An 8071-nucleotide genomic window follows, 5' to 3' on the forward strand; every position below is an offset into this window, starting at 1 on the left:
GGGCAACCAGATGGTGGCCTCTCATAAACCGCCTTCACACCTAAACCCCAGTATGGAGGCGTTACGGTTACCACGGTGATCCATGTGACGACTCACCTTTGGTCAGGTGTCTCAAAGACAGGTGCTTTACTGATGATCCATCTGTGAAGAGGATACAGAATTAGAAGGGAGGAACGTCCGGTGACATTGGATTCTTTCATATTATTCAGAATACTAAAGGGGACGGAGGATCGTTCCGTAACGAGCTTCATTCCGGTAATTAGAGGGACCGGAGAGGCCGAGGCCTGAGCGTAAATACATTTCTCGTACCTGTAGGAAGCGGCGGTTGACCCAGAAACGTTTCTCTCTCATTTGGTGGATCTTCCCTGACATCATCGGAAGTCACAGGGTGTTATAACACGACGGGGGCTTCCGTCTCATACATCCCATTATTATACCTAACGTTATGGATTTTACCCCACCTGCCCTCTTTGGGGGCATCTCCCACCCTCTGGGACTCCAAATACTTCAATGTGAGGAAGAGCTTCAGCCGGCCTCGCTTTAAACAAATTTGAACATCGCTGTGGCCAGGGCCGGCCCAAGGCAAAATGCCGCCTGGGGCGAATTTTAAAATGCTGCCCCCCCTCCTTATCTACCCTTCCTCTCCCTCCGTCCCTGCCGCCCCCCCCCCTTGTACTTACCTTTCAGCAGTCCTGCGGCGAGTCTCCCTGTTCGGTCTCGGTGCCGGCTATGAGGAAATCTTCTCTCGGCATTACAAGCCGGCACCGAGACCGAACAGGGAGACTCGCCGCAGAGGAGAGAGAGAGGGGCGCCGAGCGGTACTGACAGCGGCGCCCCTTTCTCTTTAAAAAAAAAAAAGGGCTTGGGGCGGCAAAGTGCCCCCCTTCAAAAGTGCCGCCACTCGGCTCCATTGTCGGGCCGGCCCTGGCTGTGGCTTATAACAGATTCACGGCCGGCACCAAAAAAATCTAAAAGTATTCAAAACGCCCATTTACCTCGCCCTGTAAATAATTATTTGTGAGAAAGATACCCTGATTATTCGCTTCTGTATCCGAGGGGAGGTTTTTTTCACCTAAAAACACAAAAATTCCGGATTCAGCAGTTTTTATACGCTTAATATTAACGTTAATTCAGTCCTTGGCCTCTGCGGAGGCCTCGCTGCGTCTCTGTACACCTACAGCTTGGATTCAGGAGCCGCATGTCTATCCCATGCATGTTTAATACCCCTCACTGTATTACCCTCTACCACCTCTGCTGGGAGGCTGCTCCACTTATCTACCACCACCAAGTAAAGTAAAACTTCCTTACATCTAGAAGGAGTATTTATTTTCAACTTTTGTTTTATTCAAATTTGTAAATCTCACAAAAATAAATTAGCCCAACCTTTCTAAAAAAAAAAAAAAAAAAAAGCATTCAAAATGCGTGTAAATAGATTTCTCGTACCTGTAGGAGGCTGAGGTTGATCGTCTTCCAGTAAACGTTTTTTCACAGGTAATAGATCTTCCTCACGGTCATCGGGAGTCTCTGCCGACCACACACAGGGTATTAGAACACATAAAACGCGTCGGGTCCTCCATCTCGTACATCCCGTTATCAGACCTGGGAACGTTACGGATTTTGCCCCGGAGGCTCTGAGTAAGGCAGTCGATTGTCAGACCTCAGGGCAGTTTTTCCCACAATTGTAATAACTGCCCCATTTTCTTTATTCGGATATTTATATTATAATAAATAATCTAATAATGACTTACGCTGCATTTCCTTAAAATAGGCGATTTCTGGGAACTTTAATATTCTGCAGAGATCTAAGTAGTCTCAAAAGCTTGCAATCTAAACCAAATTCTCTACCACAAGACCTCAGTGCAGCCGAATGCGGCTAAGTCTCCCGCTGGAGAGGCGGACGGGGTAACTGTGGAGCATTGTTGCCCACCAGACCTCTGGGCATCCACCCCGCGTGCCAGATGGCCAGTCTGGACCTGCTATATACAATAAAAACAGGAACTGTGATAAATATACCTTGATCTGAGTTCCGCAGTGGGTGGCTATTCTGATTCTGTCCGTTTTGGTCACAATCTAAAAAAAGTAAGGTTTTTTTGGGGGGAAAAACGCGCTTTACAAAGATTAACCCGCATGGTCAGGGTAAGTGTGTGTAGATGCATACCAGGTTCCTGCGTGTCGGTGTCAGGCCTTCCGACTTTTTTTTTTTTTATTTTTACACCAGAACCGTCGGCACGGACCTTTGTTTTATTCAAATTGGTAAATCTCACAAAAATTTTGTATCCCAACCTACAAAAAAGTATAAATATTTTGTTATTTAACTCACGCGCACAGCAGAGGATCAAGGCGCCCACGCCAACCAACGCGAGTAACAGCAAGACGACCAACGGGACCAGTAAGTAAACGTGGCTGAGGGCCAACAACGCTTCAGGAACAAAGAGAATGAATTAAAAGCACAGAATCTTATTAAAGTGTAATTAACGAGACGAATCTACAGCACGGAGCCGAAATTTATACAATGAAACAATACAGAGACGCCTAGAACCTTCCGGCAGACGGAGTGACTAATAATACGCGGCCCTTCCTGCAAAACATGAGGTTAGGGCCCCCATGGTCCTCCTGTACGCATAATAAGATATTTCGAAACACACTAAGATACTTATAGACACTCCATTGTACAGCGCTGTGGAATATGATGGCGCTATATAAAACAATATATAATACCAACACACACTCCCCGTGGCCTTTCCTTATAATACGCAGCGAGACCCCCGGCCTCTCCTTATAATACGCAGCGGGACCCCCGGCCTTTCCTTATAATACGCAGCGAGACCCCCGGCCTTTCCTTATAATACGTATCGAGACCCCCCGGCCTTTCCTTATAATCCGTAGCGGGACCCCCGGACTTTCCTTATAATACGTAGCGAGACCCCCGGCCTTTCCTTATAATACGTAGCGAGACCCCCGGCCTTTCCTTATAATACGTATCGAGACCCCCGGCCTTTCCTTATAATACGTAGCGAGACCCCCGGCCTTTCCTTATAATACGTATCGAGACCCCCGGCCTTTCCTTATAATACATAGCGAGACCCCCGGCCTTTCCTTATAATACGTATCGAGACCCCCCCGGCCTCTCCTTATATTACGTATCGAGACCCCCGGACTTTCCTTATAATACGTAGCGAGACCCCCGGACTTTCCTTATAATACGTAGCGAGACCCCCGGACTTTCCTTATAATACGTAGCGAGACCCCCGGCCTTCCGTATGTTCTGTACACGACATGGGGGAAACCTACCTGGAAATTCCAGCTGAAAGTCCACTTCGAGAGGTTCTGCGAGAGACGCGTGGCGGACCCGGCAGGTGAAGGTGTAGTTTGCGTGTTTCTCCGTGGGTATTATGATCAATGTGCTGATCACGCTGTATGTGCCATCCGTGTTTTTTGTAGGCTCGTGTGTTACAGAATTTTCATCCATGACCTTTGACTCCATGAGCCATGTGATGGAGATGTCTGCCGGGTAAAAGCCAACGGCTGAACAGCGCAGGGTAGCCTCTTCGTCCTTCATAACATATTTCCTACTAACCGAAACCGCGGGGGAAGCTGAACAACAGAACGATAACAAGGATGAGACATCTCTGTAACTTGGAGACTTCATTTACTTGGGAGATGTCCTCTCACAGAGCTCCCCCTAATGTTACCCCCTTTACAGATCCTTCACAGATCGCTCCCTACTATAATACCCTCTAAGATCTCTGCCAGAGCTTCCCTACCATTTTACTATTTACAGATGCCCAATAGGGCTTCCCCTACACCTTCACAGATACCCCACAGAGCTCCCCCCTGGAGTTATACCCTCACAGATACCCCACAGAGCTCCCCCATCTGTGACCCCCGCCCCCCCCCCGTGTTACACGTTATCTGGCCTTACAATCTGTGCATAGTGTGCATGTCGGATGTCACTTACCTTGCACGTCTAGCGTGATCTCCTTTTGGTACCTGTTTGGGCTGTAGATGACTAAACCCCTGTAGACTCCTCTATCGGTCAGAGAAGCATCTCCTCTACTCATCGCTTCCAGATCTAAGGACAGTCCAGCTCGGGAAACGTTATACGTGTTATCGTAGCGTAAAACCTCGTTTCCCTGGAAATACCAATAAACGGCCAAGAAATAGGGGTCCGCGGGCGGTTTGTCCACGTGAAACGTGTGAGGGAGGAGGACGTCAGAGTCCTTCATGGCGAGAACATCTCGGGACGTTCCTCCTGTAGAAGGTCACAAATTCCGGTTATCTCGGATATAAAGTCTCATCACATACTAAAAGCGTTCTACGCCCTTGGAACATAATAAAAAACTATAGAAGGGATCTATGTGGCGTCACACCAAGAGGTCCTAGACCTGGAAGCCATGGATGACTCCTCAGCTGGAGAAACAGAGAAGACATCGGCTTAGATTCTATTACATGAGAAACAGTGTATCTAGAGGAGTCCATCTTAAATTCCCAACAGCAGTAAATGTTACTTAGTTACTGGATTTCTCATCGCTACCAGAATCCAATCCAAGACGTCTTCAGACAAAGACCTCAAGAGGGGCCGGAGATCTAAACCCAAGAAGTTTCTCTCGTAAGCGTGCAATAATAAGTTAATATTCCGCCAGGAGGAGGATAAACCAAAGACGCGGCTGAACTCCCCGGGTTTACGGATATCAGGGGTTAACTCACTTGTTTTGTGCCAGCAGAGGATGAGGAGCAGGAGATGGTGGATCAGAGCTGCAGAGGTCATAGATGACGCTGATCTTCCGCAGAAGTCCCACCGCTCCATTAGTTTGCTTTCGCTCTTTGATTTATATACGCAGAAGTTACATTATTACATAACAAGGGATAACGAGTCATTTGCATATTTTTCAAGGTACAAACAAGTCTCTGAGAATATTAATGAGGTGTCTTCAGCGGTTGAGTCATCTAAAAAATCAAACTGGTTTATCAGAGAATGGAGCCTCCTCCCCGTCAAAAAAATGCAACAAAGGTCATTCTCAGCTGTTGGTGACCTCAAGCCAAGTTGCGGTTTGGCAAACGTCATCATCCATTCCCCAGTGATGTCACAGGATTTATCCTCTGCATATGAACATCAGGCTGTTGCGCGTTAGGGGCCGATGGACCTGGGCACATAACGGCCGCCCCAGGGAGAATTTCATACAAAGACTGGTAATGGGGGAAATTGGTTCCTCCCCATAAAACCATGGAATCAATATATTTATGTACCGAGTGAAATATATATTTTCTGTAAACCATGGAAATGTTATAATTAAAGAGAAGTGTCATGGAAACTGTATACAGTAATATAACCCCCCCAGCACTGTATACAGTAATATAACCCCCCAGTGCTGTATACAGTAATATAACCCCCAGCGCTGTATACAGTAATATAACCCCCCCAGCGCTGTATACAGTAATATAACCCCCAGCGCTGTATACAGTAATATAACCCCCAGCGCTGTATACAGTAATATAACCCCCAGCGCTGTATACAGTAATATAACCCCCAGTGCTGTATACAGTAATATAACCCCCCAGCGCTGTATACAGTAATATAAACCCCCAGCACACACACACACTTCCATGTTCCTTTTATGTTGTCGGCGGCTCTACCCGCGTCGCGCACGCACGTCGCACACTACCGAGTATTTCATTCCCACTCTGAACACTCAGCTCGATACTTTATTACCGTCCTACAGACCACACGCGTTTCACGGCATTAATCAATGTCTGGCCACCAAAAATCACAGCACGGAGTCCACATAACATACGTGTAACCGAACACGTGCTTTAATTCAACATAATTCAATATAACCGGACTATATATTTTTTGGCTGGGCTACGGCTAGATAGCACGCGCTGCTCCAGGGGCCAGCCACGTGACCCACAGAGGGGCCGGTGGTGGATACTCTATAACCGCATGGGGCGCAGAAGACGGGGTAAATCATCGGGGCAAATGCTAGGAAGAGACTGATGATTATTTCCAATATGAAGGCCTGTGAAGCTGACCATATAGGGGGTAAAAGGGCAACTATAAGCGCCGCCAGGTGTGCAGCGGGTGGGGGTGGCTATTGTTCCGTTCAGGTGGGTTTGTTTTGGGGTTCAGCATGGTCGGCAGCGTACTCGGGGGCTCTCGCTTTAACCCTCGGCGTCTTAACGTCCGACGCGTTCGTTCTCCCGTCTCTGAGTCTTGTATTCTCTCCATTTCCGGTACACCAGGTAATGCAGAACCACCAGGGCGGCGGTAATAACACCGAGGAGGCAGTAGGGGATCAGCTTATCATACACCGTGGCTGGGGGGGAGAAGGGAAGGGGTTAATGGCTGAATAATTACATCCAAAAAGTCCAACAAAACCCCTTAAAATCCTACAAACCCTGTCTCCTTCTTCCCGGCCGTGGATGATGGGAATTGATGTCTTAAATCTGATCTCTGCTTACATGTTATATTATTTCAGCGTTCTAAATATGAACAGCCAATGGGAAGCAAGCAGGGCCAAGATTCCCTCTCCCATTGGCTCCCTCGCTGGTCGGGGGGGGTTATTCCCAATGAAATACCCTCTTCCCCCGAGGAGCGAGCCGGTCGCTGGCATTTCAGGGATTTCAGGGAGTTTTGGCTGCTTTGCATAGAACCCGGTCTGGTCTTACTGGTTTGTCCTGGTTTGGGATATTCACTAATTCATCAGCGCCGGGGGGGCAAACAGGCAATTGTCGTCTAATTGGTGGTCTCCCAATTTTGCGATGGGGCCAGACAAGAGCGTTAAGGGTAAAGGGGGTCTCCCTCTCCTCATATCTGCCCTATCGTGCCTCTCAGTATATTGTTCCACGATTGCAGTTATATTATGGAGCTGATGACCCCCAGGGGCCAGTTTTTCATATAAATCAGCCAGTCACGTGATACGGGGCCCCCAGGAGCCGAGCTGCCTTCTTCTTTCCAGATCTCCTCAACCGGCCCATTTACACGATGGAGGCTGAGCCGAGCCAGAAAAGCACCATTAATACACGGGGTATGACATCACAACCCACTGCCCCGTAGTGAAGATGGCGGCGGAGGATGGTGGGGGCTGGGGGCCATAACTCAGGCCATGTTGGAGAACTAAGCAGCTGCCAAATATTTAAATGTAACGTTCCAGGTACGTGACTCACCTGGGCAGGGGCAACCAAAGCTAAAATCAAAATCGGGGTGTGTAGGGGCGTACATCACTCCCTTTATTCTCATCACAGTGAGAGGTTTGGAAGCACAGGACAGTTGGTAGCTATAGATTTGCTAAAATTGACTTTTTGGGTGTTGCCAAAACTCTGCATAAGCCGAGGGAAGCCGATTAGCCGCATGGTTTAGAAATCTAGAGTCCCCTAGTGATGTCATCTAGTGATGTCATAACGACCAAGCTGTTCTCTTACAGGTACCGCCTCGGAAACCGAACGCAGCTATGGGTGCCCCGGACCAATAAAACTGATGTCCACATAACCCCCCCAAAATAAAATAATATTTATAAATTGCCCTCGTGTGGTGGGGTTGGTCGGAGACCACCGTGGACCTCTGATTACAGAGCTCCAGAAGCTCAGGGCCACACGTAGGGCAGTCGCCACGTTGAACACCATGAGATACTGTATCCGTGAGACGTTCCTCGGGTCCGTGGGGCCGTTACCTGTGACAGTGAGACGGGTTCCCGGCCCCCTGTATTCCGTGGACACTCCGTTCTCCATGAGGGTGATGCAGCAGACGTAGACCCCCGAGTCTTGAACCCTCAGATTCATCAGCGAGATCCCCGCATCTCCCTGGCTTTTGAAGACGTCAGAGTCCACGTAGACCTGGACCTGCCCCAGGGACATATTCTTGGGGTAAATTATTGCTTCCCTGCCGTTCTGCTCTTGTTTCACCCAAGTGAGGAAGGGTTTCAGGTGGCGCAGTCTCGCCGAAAAGGTACAATTCAATTTAACGGAGTCTCTGCGTCTCACGGTGACTTCGGAGGTTTGCCAAACCAACATGTTGGCCGAGAGAGATCCTTGGGGGGAGAGAAGAGAGAGAGAGAGGACGCCAACGACTGAGAGC

Source organism: Sceloporus occidentalis, unplaced genomic scaffold (genome assembly GCF_023333645.1).
Source record: "Sceloporus occidentalis isolate IW3139 unplaced genomic scaffold, rSceOcc1.0.p SCAF_76, whole genome shotgun sequence".
NCBI classification, from domain to species: domain Eukaryota; kingdom Metazoa; phylum Chordata; class Lepidosauria; order Squamata; family Phrynosomatidae; genus Sceloporus; species Sceloporus occidentalis.